The sequence below is a fragment of the Aegilops tauschii genome, chromosome 1, assembly GCF_002575655.3.
Source record: "Aegilops tauschii subsp. strangulata cultivar AL8/78 chromosome 1, Aet v6.0, whole genome shotgun sequence".
Classification (NCBI taxonomy): Eukaryota; Viridiplantae; Streptophyta; class Magnoliopsida; order Poales; family Poaceae; genus Aegilops; species Aegilops tauschii.
The window spans coordinates 120,137,525-120,150,452 of NC_053035.3; the positions used below are offsets into that span (position 1 = coordinate 120,137,525).

General features: G+C 41.9%; 1 long non-coding RNA gene across 1 annotated transcript; it reads left to right on the top strand.

The window, feature by feature from the left end:
- The first annotated feature begins 1,660 nt into the window (after nt 1-1,660).
- LOC120973855 (uncharacterized) lies at nt 1,661-2,897 on the top strand. The gene is made up of 2 exons (XR_005769396.3): nt 1,661-2,042; nt 2,172-2,897. It is a non-coding gene; the product is annotated as an uncharacterized lncRNA (long non-coding RNA).
- The last annotated feature ends 10,031 nt before the right edge of the window (nt 2,898-12,928 follow it).

The window sequence follows — 12,928 nt, forward strand, 5'->3', positions numbered from 1 at the left end:
AAAAGGAGGCCTTAATATCCCCTAGTTTCCAATAGGACCCCGCTGCCACGGGAGGGTAGGACAAAAGATGTCATGCAAGTTCTTTTCCATAAGCATGTATGACTATATTCGGAATACATGCCTACATTACATTGATGAACTGGAGCTAGTTCTGTGTCGCCCTATGTTATAACTGTTGCATGAGGAGTCGCATCTGACATAATTATCCATCATTGATCCAATGCCTACGAGCTTTTCACATATTGATCTTTGCTTAGTTACTTTTCCGTTGCCACTGTTACAATTACTACAAAACTGCTACTGTTACTTTTACCACCGTTACTGTTACTTCCATACTACTTTGCTACTAAATACTTTGCTGCAGATATTAAGTTTTCCAGGTGTGGTTGAATTGACAACTCAACTGCTAATACTTGAGAATATTCTTTGGCTCCCCTTGTGTCAAATCAATAAATTTGGGTTGAATACTCTACCCTCGAAAACTGTTGCGATCCCCTATACTTGCGGGTTATCATCGACAACTCCTCCACCCTCTGATCCATCTCTCCCGCCTGCCTCTGTTGCCTGGTGGTATGGGTGGGTTTCTGTAGGTATTCCGGAAGCTCTGATACCATATGTCACGACCCTCTTACTCGATTCAAGCAAACATGGAGAATTACAGGCGGATCTTGCTAGGGTTTGTGAGGGAGAAAGGGGATCGGGAGGTAGGAGGAAGGGGATACAGTGAAACAAAGGAAGGGGAAGAGGAGTGGATTCAGTCTATTACAATTACGTACCCCGCTCCACTCCACCGTGGGCTACTTAACAGTCCGCTTACAGCTCCCAGGTCGATGGGTCGAAAAGCTTGTTGGGCTTCTTACTTCTCTTGGGCCGCCCGGTGTTGCTGGTGGGCTCTGGACTGGAGGCTGGTGTAGTATCAGCCGTGACACACACATGATTCCCTTCTGTTGTAACTGACTTATCTCTTCAGCCCTTCACACTTGTATAGGAGTTTTTTTTGAATTGTTTAGCTGCGGGCTATAGTTGAGATTGTGCTGTGTTTGTTTAAGTGTACAACGATTGATCCATACACACAACAGTTTGAATCTCTTGTTCTCACTTTCTACATGGCATCAGATACCTAACCCAATCCCTTTCCTCTATGATCTTTGCTTCCGCTCCCACAGCCGCTATGGACATCTTCTCTGAGGCCATATGGCCCATGTCGTCCCACAGCTCCAATGTGCCTCTCCCCACCCTGAAACCCCTCTTTCCATGTTCGCATCCGCCTCAAACTTGAGCCCCCCTTGTATGCACTAGATTAGGGGGGCGGCTTGCCCGCCAAACGACAGGCTATAGGAAATTGAGATGGTAATGGATATGATTTTAGCGCGTTGTAAAACTTGTATCATACCGCTGAATAAAGTTTGTGGGCTAGCAGATAGGAAACTGAGATGGTAATGGATATGATTTTAGCGTGTTGTAAAACTTGTATCGTACCGCTGAATAAAGTTTGTGGACTGGCAAATAGGAAACTGAGATGGTAATGGATATGATCTCAGCGTGTTGTAAAACTTGTATCATAATGCTGAATAAAGTTTCCACACAAAATGCATTCAGTTACATATATAAATTAGTTTATCTGGCATACATAGAGGCGGAAACCCCAGGACCCCGAGTTGCCTGACCTGGGTGACTCGGGGGAATCCAACCACCGTCGGGCTCGGTACCACTCGTCCCGCCCACCTCCGCGTCGCCGCCGCTAGAGGGTGCCGGACCATGGGATGGCGGTGGCGGGGTCGTTCTCCCACTCTCTCCCATCGCCCCTGCCCTCTCAGATCCGTTCCTGGCGGCGGCACGGCCTCCCTCGGCGGCTCGCCGGCGGTCTCTTCCCCGGCCAGCTGCTGGCGCGGTTGGTCTCGCCCCGGGGCGCGGGCTCCTGGTGCGTCGTCCTGGCTCGCCTCGATCTGGCCATGGCCTGGCGTGGGCCGAATGGCCGCGGTTGCCTTCTTCTCTGACGTGCTGCACGACGGCATGGGGGCCTGCTAGTTTGCTTGTCCAAGGTACATGTTCCTAGCATTCTTCTTGATCCAAGATGGTGTTCTGCTAGATGCCGACCCTCTTTGATCTGGCAATTGACGAGTTTCGGAATGATTCGCCGGAGATCTTCATTGGGTGCTTGACGCCTGTAGATTACTGGATTGGATGGGATTTGGTCGTGTGCACCCCTATTTCAGCCCGAGTGGCTTCAGGAGGGTGTGACGCGAAGGCGAAGCTTCGTTGTTTGTTGACATTATGGGACATGCCGGTATTTTGATTTCCATTGTGAAAATAGTGGCGAAGAATGTTATGGTGGTTGAGGTCTGAGGCCTATTAATGGCGGATCGAGTCTTCAAGGCGATGAGGACTTTGTTAGGTGATTTGTGACTCGTAGAAGCAGCATCATCAAGTGGGGACGACTACACAGGCAGAGTACAGAGTCTTATCTTTCAAGGTGAAACCCAAACTCTGCCCTTAATTGGTTGTGTCTGGCAGTGTCCTTGTTGAAGGCATTATTTGAGAGCGCTGATTTTCTCCAAGGTGAAAACCTAAGATCTACGATCGGGCGATGACTGCGCTTGTGCACTGCTTCCTTCTTGGAGGCATCGCTTATGGAGAACTTGAACTTCGGGTGTTGTCTTGGTGGTGGTTCATGCTGCAGCTACAAGGAATTGATCATTGTAGTGGGATCTTTATTTTATTTCTTCTTCTTTTTTGTCTTTTGGCTGTGTGCACCCGCAATGTTTTTATGACATTTCGATGTTGAAGAGTCTGGGTGTAATTGGTATCTCTGCGATATTAATATACTCTCTTTGTCGGAAAAAAATCTGGCATACATAGAGGAAGGCATGATCATAGTAGACACATGAGGCTAATAATAAGTCTTGTGCAGATATAGAAGTGTAGGATCCCTAATTCTTTGAAATTTCCATGCATAATAGTTGGGTGAATGGCTTCCTCCATTTGATTGTAACAATGAGGATAAGCTGGGGAACAGTTCGGATACAGGGTTTGTATATGAATGTTGGTGGGCGAAATTGAATAGAACATTTCATCAAGAAAATTAAGATACTACTGCTGTTTCATCAAGCAAATTAAGATACAACTGTTGTTTCATCAAGCAAATTAAGATACTACTACTCTATACTCCTTACACAAGTATATCATGAATCTAATGGGGGCAGTCATCTGATCTGCCAAAGCCTTCATAACTTTTGCTTCTACACATCCATTCCCAGAGCCCATTTAGCATGCTGTGTGCGCACATGTGTGTGTGTGAGCAAGCCAACATGCATGTTGGGGCTTTGTCATTTACTCCTGAGAGAAACCCAGCCAAGAAAGAAAGGCATCAAGCACAGCGGCCAAGTGGGTTCCAACGGAGAATTGGATTCAGATCTCTGTTCTTAGGCTAATCATCAGGCTGGCAGTTCACTGGACCCACTACATCAAAATGCCTCAGGCTAAACATTTTTCAATGGAAAACCCCAGGCGGAGGAAGTACTATAGAAGAAACTAACACAAGAAATCAGGAACCATGTATGAGAGGTATGCAAGGAAAACTCAAGGTGGACAAGCCAATGAGGAACAATACCAGTTGCGAGAAAAGATCACAAGAATAGAGCTTTAATGGCACTGCCGAAACACCATAATGACCCTCCAAAAAACACCCACGATCAGCCAATTAAGCGGTCAGAGTTGCAGAGCGCTACCTAAACATATAGGAGCATTCTTTTGATCAGCCAAGCCTTAATTCATACTTCTTGTATCAACATATATATTCCCTGGAGTCCACTTAGACAGCTTGGTCATAGGAAATTGCGTCTTACTTATGGTTTTGCGACGGAAGGAGGCAAGCATATATGTCACAAAAAAAATAGAAGCCTAGGTCTATCGGCAACTTATGGTTTGTGACGGAAGGAGGCATCCATGTAGCCCTCCACAATCTTTGTAAATTTGATCAGGGTGTGACCTTCTGTTATGACCCGGCAGACTTATGCCCGTAGGAGGCCCACTGGGCAGGTATAGTTAGGGGCTTAGCCCGCAAGTTATCTATTTTATTTCCATCGTGGTTATATATACTAATTGTAAGACTCTTTAAGAATTAAGCAATAAGAATAATTCTATTGTCCGGCTCCCAGAGGAGCCGGACTCTAACCCTAGCCGCCTCCTGCTCCTTGCGTCGCCGCCTCCTCCCTCGCGCATGACGGCGCCCTGCCGCCGGCGACCGCGAGCTCCGCCACGTCCAGCACCCTCCTTCCCCTACAACCTCCGCCCTAGACCCGGTAGTGTCCTAGCTCCTACCAATTTGGTATCAGGTAGCTTGGGTCCGATCATGTCTGCACCACCACCCACCCCGCTGCTGTCCACCTCACCGATGTCCACCACCGCCGCATCATCAACCCTTTCCACTGCGCCGATCGACCTCTCCATCGCGCCGCTGGCTCTCCCCACCGCGCCGCTCGGCTCCACCGCAGGGGCCTCCACCGGCCAGTCACCGCCCTTCTCCGCGCCGGCCGCAGCCGTCTACTCCCCGGCGGAGATCACCGGGGTCCTCAACGATCTCACCGCCGTCCAGGGGATACGGCTCTACCTGGCCGGCCCCTACGGGCCGCCACCGCCCGCGCCGCTGATGGTAGCTGGAACTACGTCGGTGTTTCCCCGGAGAGGGAGGGATGATGTAGCACAGCGACGGTAGAGTATTTACCTCAGTTATGAAACCAAGGTATCGAACCAGTAGGAGAACCAAGCAACACAACGTAAACAACACCTGCCACAAATAACAACACCTCGCAACCCGACGTGTTAAAGGGGTTGTCAATCCCTTTCGGGTAACGACGCCAGAAATTGGCAAGCGGATGTGAGAATATTGTAGTAGATTGATAGATTGAACACCAAATAAAATAAATAAAGATAAAACGCAACAGGGTATTTTTGTATTTTTGGGTTTAATAGATCTGAATAAAAATGCAGAGGAAAAGTAGATCGCAAGGCAAATATATGAGTAGGAAGACCCGGGGGCTGTAGGTTTCACTAGTGGCTTCTCTCGAGAAAAATAGCAAATGGTCGGTAAACAAATTACTGTTGGGCAATTGATAGAACTTCAAATACTCATGACGATATCCAGGCAATGATCATTACATAGGCATCACGTCTAAGATTAGCAGACCGACTCCTGCCTGCATCTACTACTATTACTCCACACATCGACCGCTATCCAGCATGCATCTAGTGTATTAAGTTCATGGAAAAATTGAGTAATGCAATAAGAAAGATGACATGATGTAGACAAGATCCGTTTATCTATATGGCGGTAGATATAGATCTCGTCTTTTTATCCTTAGTGGCAACGATACATACGTGTCGGTTCCCCTTCTGTCACTGGGATCAAGCACCGTAAGATCGAACCCACTATCGGGCACCTCTTCGCATTGCAAGACAAATAGATCAAGTTGGCCAAACAAAACCCAAATATCAGAGAAGAAATACGAGGCTATAAGATATCATGCATATAAGAGATCAAAGAAACTCAAATAACTTTCATGGATATAAAAAGATATGACTGATCATAAACTCAAAGTTCATCAGATCCCAACAAACACACCGCAAAAGAGTTACATCATATGGATCTGCAAGAGACCATTGTATTGAGAATTCAGCGAGAGAGAGAGAAAGCCATCTAGCTACTAACTACGGACCCGAAGGTCTACAAAGAACTACTCACGCATTATTGGAGAGGCACCAATGGAAGTGGTGAACCCCTCCGTGATGGTGTCTATATTGGATCTGGTGGTTCTGGACTCTGCGGCGGCTGGATGAATATTTTGACGCCTCCCCTAGGGTTTTTGGAATATTGTGGTATTTATAGAGCAAAGAGGCGGTCCGGGGGGCACCCGAGGTGGGCACAACCCACCGGGGCGCGCCTGGGCCTCCGGGCGCGCCCTGGTGGGTTGTGCCCACCTCGGGGCACCCCCCAGGTGCAACCAGGGCCCATTGCCTTCCTTCTGGCCCATAAAAAATCATCGTGGAGTTTCGTGGCATTTGGACTCCGTTTGATATTGATTTCCTGCGATGTAAAAAAATGGAAAAAACAACAACTGGCACTTGGCACTATGTCAATAGGTTAGTATCAAAAAATGATATAAAATGACTATAAAATGATTATAAAACATCCAAGATTGATAATAAAACAACATGGAACAATCAAAACTTATAGATACGTTGGAGACGTATCAGCATCCCCAAGCTTAACTCCTACTCGTCCTCGAGTAGGTAAGTGATAAAAACAGAATTTTTGATGTGGAGTGCTGTTCATCAAGTCAAATCATATTCTTTTCTTTATAGCATGGACGTTTGGATTTTTAGTGATTGAAAGCAATAGTCTAGTTTTGACACAATAATTTAGATACTCAAGCATATCAACAAGCAACCATGTCTTTCAAAATATCAATGCTAAAATAAGTTATCTCTAGCCCATCATGCTCAAGCATTGATCCATTCATGAAGCACACTCGAATATTAACTACACCCAATACTTGAGCACGATCATATTGCCTCCTAGTTGGTGCTTTTTATTAGAGAGGATGGAGACTCAAATTTCAAAATAAAAAATTGCATAAAGTAAAAGAAAGGCCCTTCACGGAGGGAAGTAGGGATTTGTAGAGGTGCCAGAGCTCAAAGCGAAAAATTTGAGATAAAAAACATTTTGGGAGGTGTATCCATCCCACCAACGAAAACGACTTAGAGTTCCGAACACTTTCCATGCTAGATATGCCATAGGCGGTTCCCAAACAGAAAATAAAGTTTGTTCCTTTTTCCACCATTCTTTCACTTTCCATGCCTAGCCGTATCCACGGGTGCCCTCCATACCAACACTTTCCAAAGAATTTATTATTTGATAACATAAAGTAAATATTTGTTTGCATTTCGGTACTGGGCATCCCTAAGACCTTTGCCTTACTCTCGTGCAATGACAAGTGAATAAACACTCATCTTGAGAATAACATAACTAGCATGGAAAATATTAGCCACCCGTTACCGTTCTGCAAGCGAACCAACACACACAAAAGAGAAGTTTATTTTGAAAATTAGAGATGGCACATGCAAATTTTCTTAGAATGGCAAAAGAATACCGCATATAGGTAGATATTGTGGACTCATGTGGCAAAACTAGTTTAAAGGATTTTGGATGCACAAGTGGAGGCCATACTTAGTGCAAAATGAAGGCTAGCAAAAGATTGGGAAGCGACCAACCAAGAAACAAATAATATCATAAGCAAGCATTAAGCATAATTAACACCGAATAATGCACCACAAGTAGGATATAATTTTCATTGCATGATTATTGACTTTCGTGCATGCATAGGGAATCACAAACCTTAACACCAATATTCTTACTAGAGCACAATTACTCATGAACATAACTCACATATCACATTATCATATCTCAAAACTATTACTAAGAATCAAGTTTATTTTGTCCAATGATCTCCATGACATTTTCTTTTGCTTTATCCTTCTTGGATATCTATCACTTTGGGACTAATTTTTATGTGTTGCTTTTCATAAGCTCAAACAAATATAAGTGAAGATCATGAGCATAACAAATTTTTCTTTCTCTCAAAATAGTTTAAGTGAAGTAAGAGAGAATTTCTTCAAGATTTACTAACTCTCAAATAAATCTAAGTGAAGCAAGAGAGCATTTCTTCAAAAATAACAAAGCACACCGTGCTCAAAAAGATATAAGTGAAGCACTAGAGCAAGTCCTAGCCCATAAAAGATTTAAGTGAAGCACAGAGAGCAATTCTAACAAGTCATGATATAATTTTGGCTCTCTCAAATAGGTGTGTCCAGTAAGTATTGATGACTTAAAACACAAAATAAAACAAGCAAAGACACATATCATACAAGACGCTCCAAGCAAAACACATATCATGTGACGAGTAAAAATATAGCCTCGAGTAAAATACCGATAGTTGTTGGAAGAAAGCGGGGATGCCACTCGGGGGCATCCCCAAGCTTAGTTGGTTGCTCATTTTTGGATAATAGCTTGGGATGCCGGGGCATCCCCAAGCTTAGGCTCTTACATCCTTCCTTCATCCATTGTAAGATAACCCTAAACATGAAAACTTCAATCACACAAAAAGTCAACAAAACCTTCGTGAGATCCGTTAGTGTAAGAAAAAATAAATCATTACTATAACTGCTGCATCAAACCAATTCATATTTTGTTTTTTTATTATATCTACTGTATTCCAACTTTGCTATGGCAAAAAATCATCAGAGAAAACCATAGAGCCATCAAAATAAGCACACAACACAAAGGAAACATAATCTGTCAAAACAGAACAGTCTGTAGCAATCTGACTTTTACGAATACTTATGGAACTCCAAAAATTCTACCAAATTAGGACAACCAAGGTAATTTGTATATTAATCTTCTGCAAAAATAATCAGAGCAAAAGCTCTTTTGTGTGATTTATGAAAATTATTTTTGTGAGCACAAAGTTTCTGTCTTTTTCAGCAAGATCAAACTACTATCACCCAAGAAGATCCTAAAGGCTTTACTTGGTACAAACACTAATTGAAACATAAAAAACACAATCATAAAAGTAGCATAATTGTGTTAACACACAAGAACAGAAAGAAAAAAGCAAAAATAAATTTTATTCATTTGGTTGCTTGATACGTCTCCAACGTATCTATAATTTCTGATTGTTCCATGCTATATTATATTCTGTTTTGGATGTTAATGGGCTTTATTATACACTTTTATATTCTTTTTGGGACTAACCTATTTCAGTGTTTCGCAGAAAAAGAATATCAAACGGAGTCCAAACGAAATGAAACCTTTGGGAACGTGATTTTCGAACAAACGTGATCCAGAGGACTTGGAGTCCACGTCAAGAAATCAACCAGGAGAGCACGAGGCAGGGGGGCGCACCTACCCCCCTGGGCGCGCCCTCCACCCTCATGGGGCCCATGTTGCTCCACCGACGTACTTCTTCCTCCTATATATACCTACGTACCCCCAAACTATCAGATACGGAGCCAAAAACCTAATTCCACCGCCGCAACCTTCTGCACCCGTGAGATCCCATCTTGGGGCCTTTTCCGGCGCTCCTCCGGAGGGGGGCATTGATCACGGAGGGCTCCTACATCAAAACCATAGCCTCTTCGATGATGTGTGAGTAGTTTACCTCAGACCTTCGGGTCCATAGTTATTAGCTAGATGGCTTCTTCTCTCTCTTTGGATCTCAATACAAAGTTCTCCACGATTCTCGTGGAGATCTATTCGATGTAATATTCTTTTGCGGTGTGTTTGTTGAGACCGATGAATTGTGGGTTTATGATCAAGTTTATCTATGAACAATATTTGAATCTCCTCTGAATTCTTTTATGTATGATTGGTTATCTTTGCAAGTCTCTTCGAATTATCGGTTTAGTTTGGCCTACTAGATTGATCTTTCTTGCAATGGGAGAAGTGCTTAGCTTTGGGTTCAATCTTGAGGTGTCCTTTCCCAGTGACAGCAGGGGAAGCAAGGCACGCATTGTACTGTTGCCATCGAGGATAACAAGATGGGGTTTATATCATATTGCATGAATTTATCCCTCTACATCATGTCATCTTGCTTAAAGCGTTACTCTGTTCTTATGAACTTAATACTCTAGATGCATGTTGGATAGCGGTCGATGTGTCGAGTAATAGTAGTAGATGCAGGCAGGAGTCGGTCTACTTGTCATGGACGTGATGCCTATATACATGATCATACCTAGATATTCTCATAACTATGCTCAATTCTATCAATTTCTCAACAGTAATTTGTTCACCCACCATAATACTTATGCTCTTGAGAGAAGCCACTAGTGAAACCTATGGCCCCCCGGGTCTATTTTCCATCATATTAATCTTCCAACACTTAGTTATTTATTTTGCCTTTTATTTTAATTTGCATCTTTATTTCTCTTTATCATAAAAATACCAAAAATATTATCTTATCATATCTATCAGATCTCACTCTCGTAAGTGACCGTTGAGGGATTGACAACCCCTTTATCGCGTTGGTTGCGAGGTTCTTATTTGTTTGTGTAGGTGCGAGGGACTCGTGCGTGATCTCCTACTGGATTGATACCTTGGTTCTCAAAAACTAAGGGAAATACTTATGCTACTTTACTGCATCACCCTTTCCTCTTCAAGGGAAAACCAACGCAGTGCTCAAGAGGTAGCAAGAAGGATTTCTGGCGCCGTTGCCGGGGAGATTCGCGCCGAGTCAAGTCAAGTCAAGACATACCAAGTACCCATCACAAACTCTTATCACTCGCATTACATTATTTGCCATTTGCCTCTCGTTTTCCTCTCCCCCACTTCACCCTTGCCGTTTTATTCGCCCTCTCTTTTCTGTTCGCCTCTTTTTCGCTTGCTTCTTGTTTGCTCGTGTGTTGGATTTCTTGTTTGTCACGATGGCTCAAGATAATACTAAATTGTGTGACTTCACAAATACCAACGACAACAATTTTCTTAGCACTCCGATTGCTCCTCTTACCGATACTGAATCTTGTGAAATTAATGCTGCTTTGTTGATTCTTGTCATGAAAGATCAATTCGCCGGCCTTCCTAGTGAAGATGTCGCTACCCATCTAAATAGCTTCGTTGATTTGTGTGATATGCAAAAGAAGAAAGATGTGGACAAAGATATTGTTAAATTGAAGCTATTTCCTTTTTCGCTTAGAGATCATGCTAAAGTTTGGTTTTCGTCTTTGCCTAAAAATAGTATTGATTCATGGAATAAGTGCAAAGATGCTTTTATCTCTAAGTATTTTCCTCCCGCTAAGATCATCTCTCTTAGAAACGATATTATGAATTTTAAGCAACTTGATCATGAACATGTTGCACAAGCTTGGGAGAGGATGAAATTAATGATACGTAATTGCCCTACACATGGTTTGAATCTTTGGATGATTATACAAATTTTTTATGCCGGATTGAATTTTGCTTCTAGAAATCTTTTAGACTCGGCCGCGGAGGCACTTTTATGGAAATCACTTGAGGAGCAGCTGCTAAACTCCTAGATAATATTATGGTTAATTATTCCCAATGGCACACCGAAAGATCTACTAATAAAAAAGTGCATGCGATAGAAGAAATTAATGTTTTGAGTGGAAAGATGGATGAAATCGTGAAATTATTTGCTACTAAGAGTGTTTCTTCTGATCCTAATGATATGCCTTTGTCTACTTTGATTGAGAATAATAATGAATCTATGGATGTGAATTTTGTTGGTAGGAATAATTTTGGTAACAACGCGTATAGAGGAAACTTTAATCCTAGGCCGTTCCCTAGTAATTCCTCTAATAATTATGGTAATTCCTACAACAATTCTTATGGAAATTTTAATAAGATGCCCTGTGAATTTGAGACTATTGTTAAGGAGTTTATGAATTCGCAAAAGAATTTTAATGCTTTGCTTGAAGAAAAATTGCTTAAAGTTGATGAATTGGCTAGGAACGTTGATAGAATTTCTCTTGATGTTGATTCTTTGAAACTTAGATCTATTCCTCCTAAGCATGATATCAATGAGTCTCTCAAAGCTATGAGAATTTCCATTGATGAGTGCAAAGAAAGAACCGCTAGGATGCGTGCTAAGAAAAATTACTTTGTGAAAGCGTGTTCTTCTAGTTTTTATGAGAATAAAGATGAAGATCTAAAAGTTATTGATGTGTCCCCTATTAAATCTTTGTTTTGCAATATGAATCTTGATAATGATGGGACTGAATATGATCCACCTTTACCTAGAAGGCATTCCAAAAACTCGGAGTTTTTAGATCTTGATGCTAAAATTGATAAAAGTGAGATTGAAGAAGTTAAAACTTTAGATATCAATGAACCCACTATTTTGGATTTCAAGGAATTTAATTATGATAATTGCTCTTTGATAGATTGTATTTCCTTTTTGCAATCCGTGCTAAATTCTCCGCATGCTTATAGTCAACATAAAGCTTTTACCAAACATATCGTTGATGCTTTAATGCAATCGTATGAAGAAAAACTTGAGTTGGAAGTTTCTATCCCTAGGAAACTTTATGATGAGTGGGAACCTACTATTAAAATTAAAATTAAAGATCATGAATGCTACGCTTTGTGTGATTTGGGTGCTAGTGTTTCCACGATTCCGAAAACTTTGTGTGATTTGCTAGGATTCCGTGAATTTGATGATTGTTCTTTAAACTTGCACCTTGCGGATTCCACTATTAAAAAAACTATGGGAAGAATTAATGATGTTCTTATTGTTGCAAATAGGAATTATGTGCCCGTAGACTTTATTGTTCTTGATATAGATTGCAATCCTTCATGTCCTATTATTCTTGGTAGACCTTTCCTTAGAACGATTGGTGCAATTATTGATATGAAGGAAGGGAATATTAGATTCCAATTTCCATTAAATAAAGGCATGGAACACTTCCCTAGGAAGAAAATAAAACTACCATATGAATCTATTATGAGAGGCACTTATGGGTTGCCTACCAAAGATGGCAATACCTAGATCTATCCTTGCTTTTATGCCTAGCTAGGGGCGTTAAACGATAGCGCTTGTTGGGAGGCAACCCAATTTTATTTTTAGTTTTTTTGCTTTTTGCTTCTGTTTAGGAATAAATATTTGTTCTAGCCTCTGGTTAGATGTGTTTTTATGTTTTAATTAGTGTTTGTGCCAAGTTAAACCTATAGGATCTTCTTTGTTGATAGTTATTTGATCTTGCAGAAAATTCCAGAAACTTTCTGTTCACGAAAATAATTGTTAAAAATCACCAGAACGTGATAAAATACTGATTCCAATTGCTTCTGATCAATAAACAAATTTCCTGTGTCGTCCTATTTTGGCTGATGTTTTGGAGTTCCAGAAGTTTACGTTAGTTA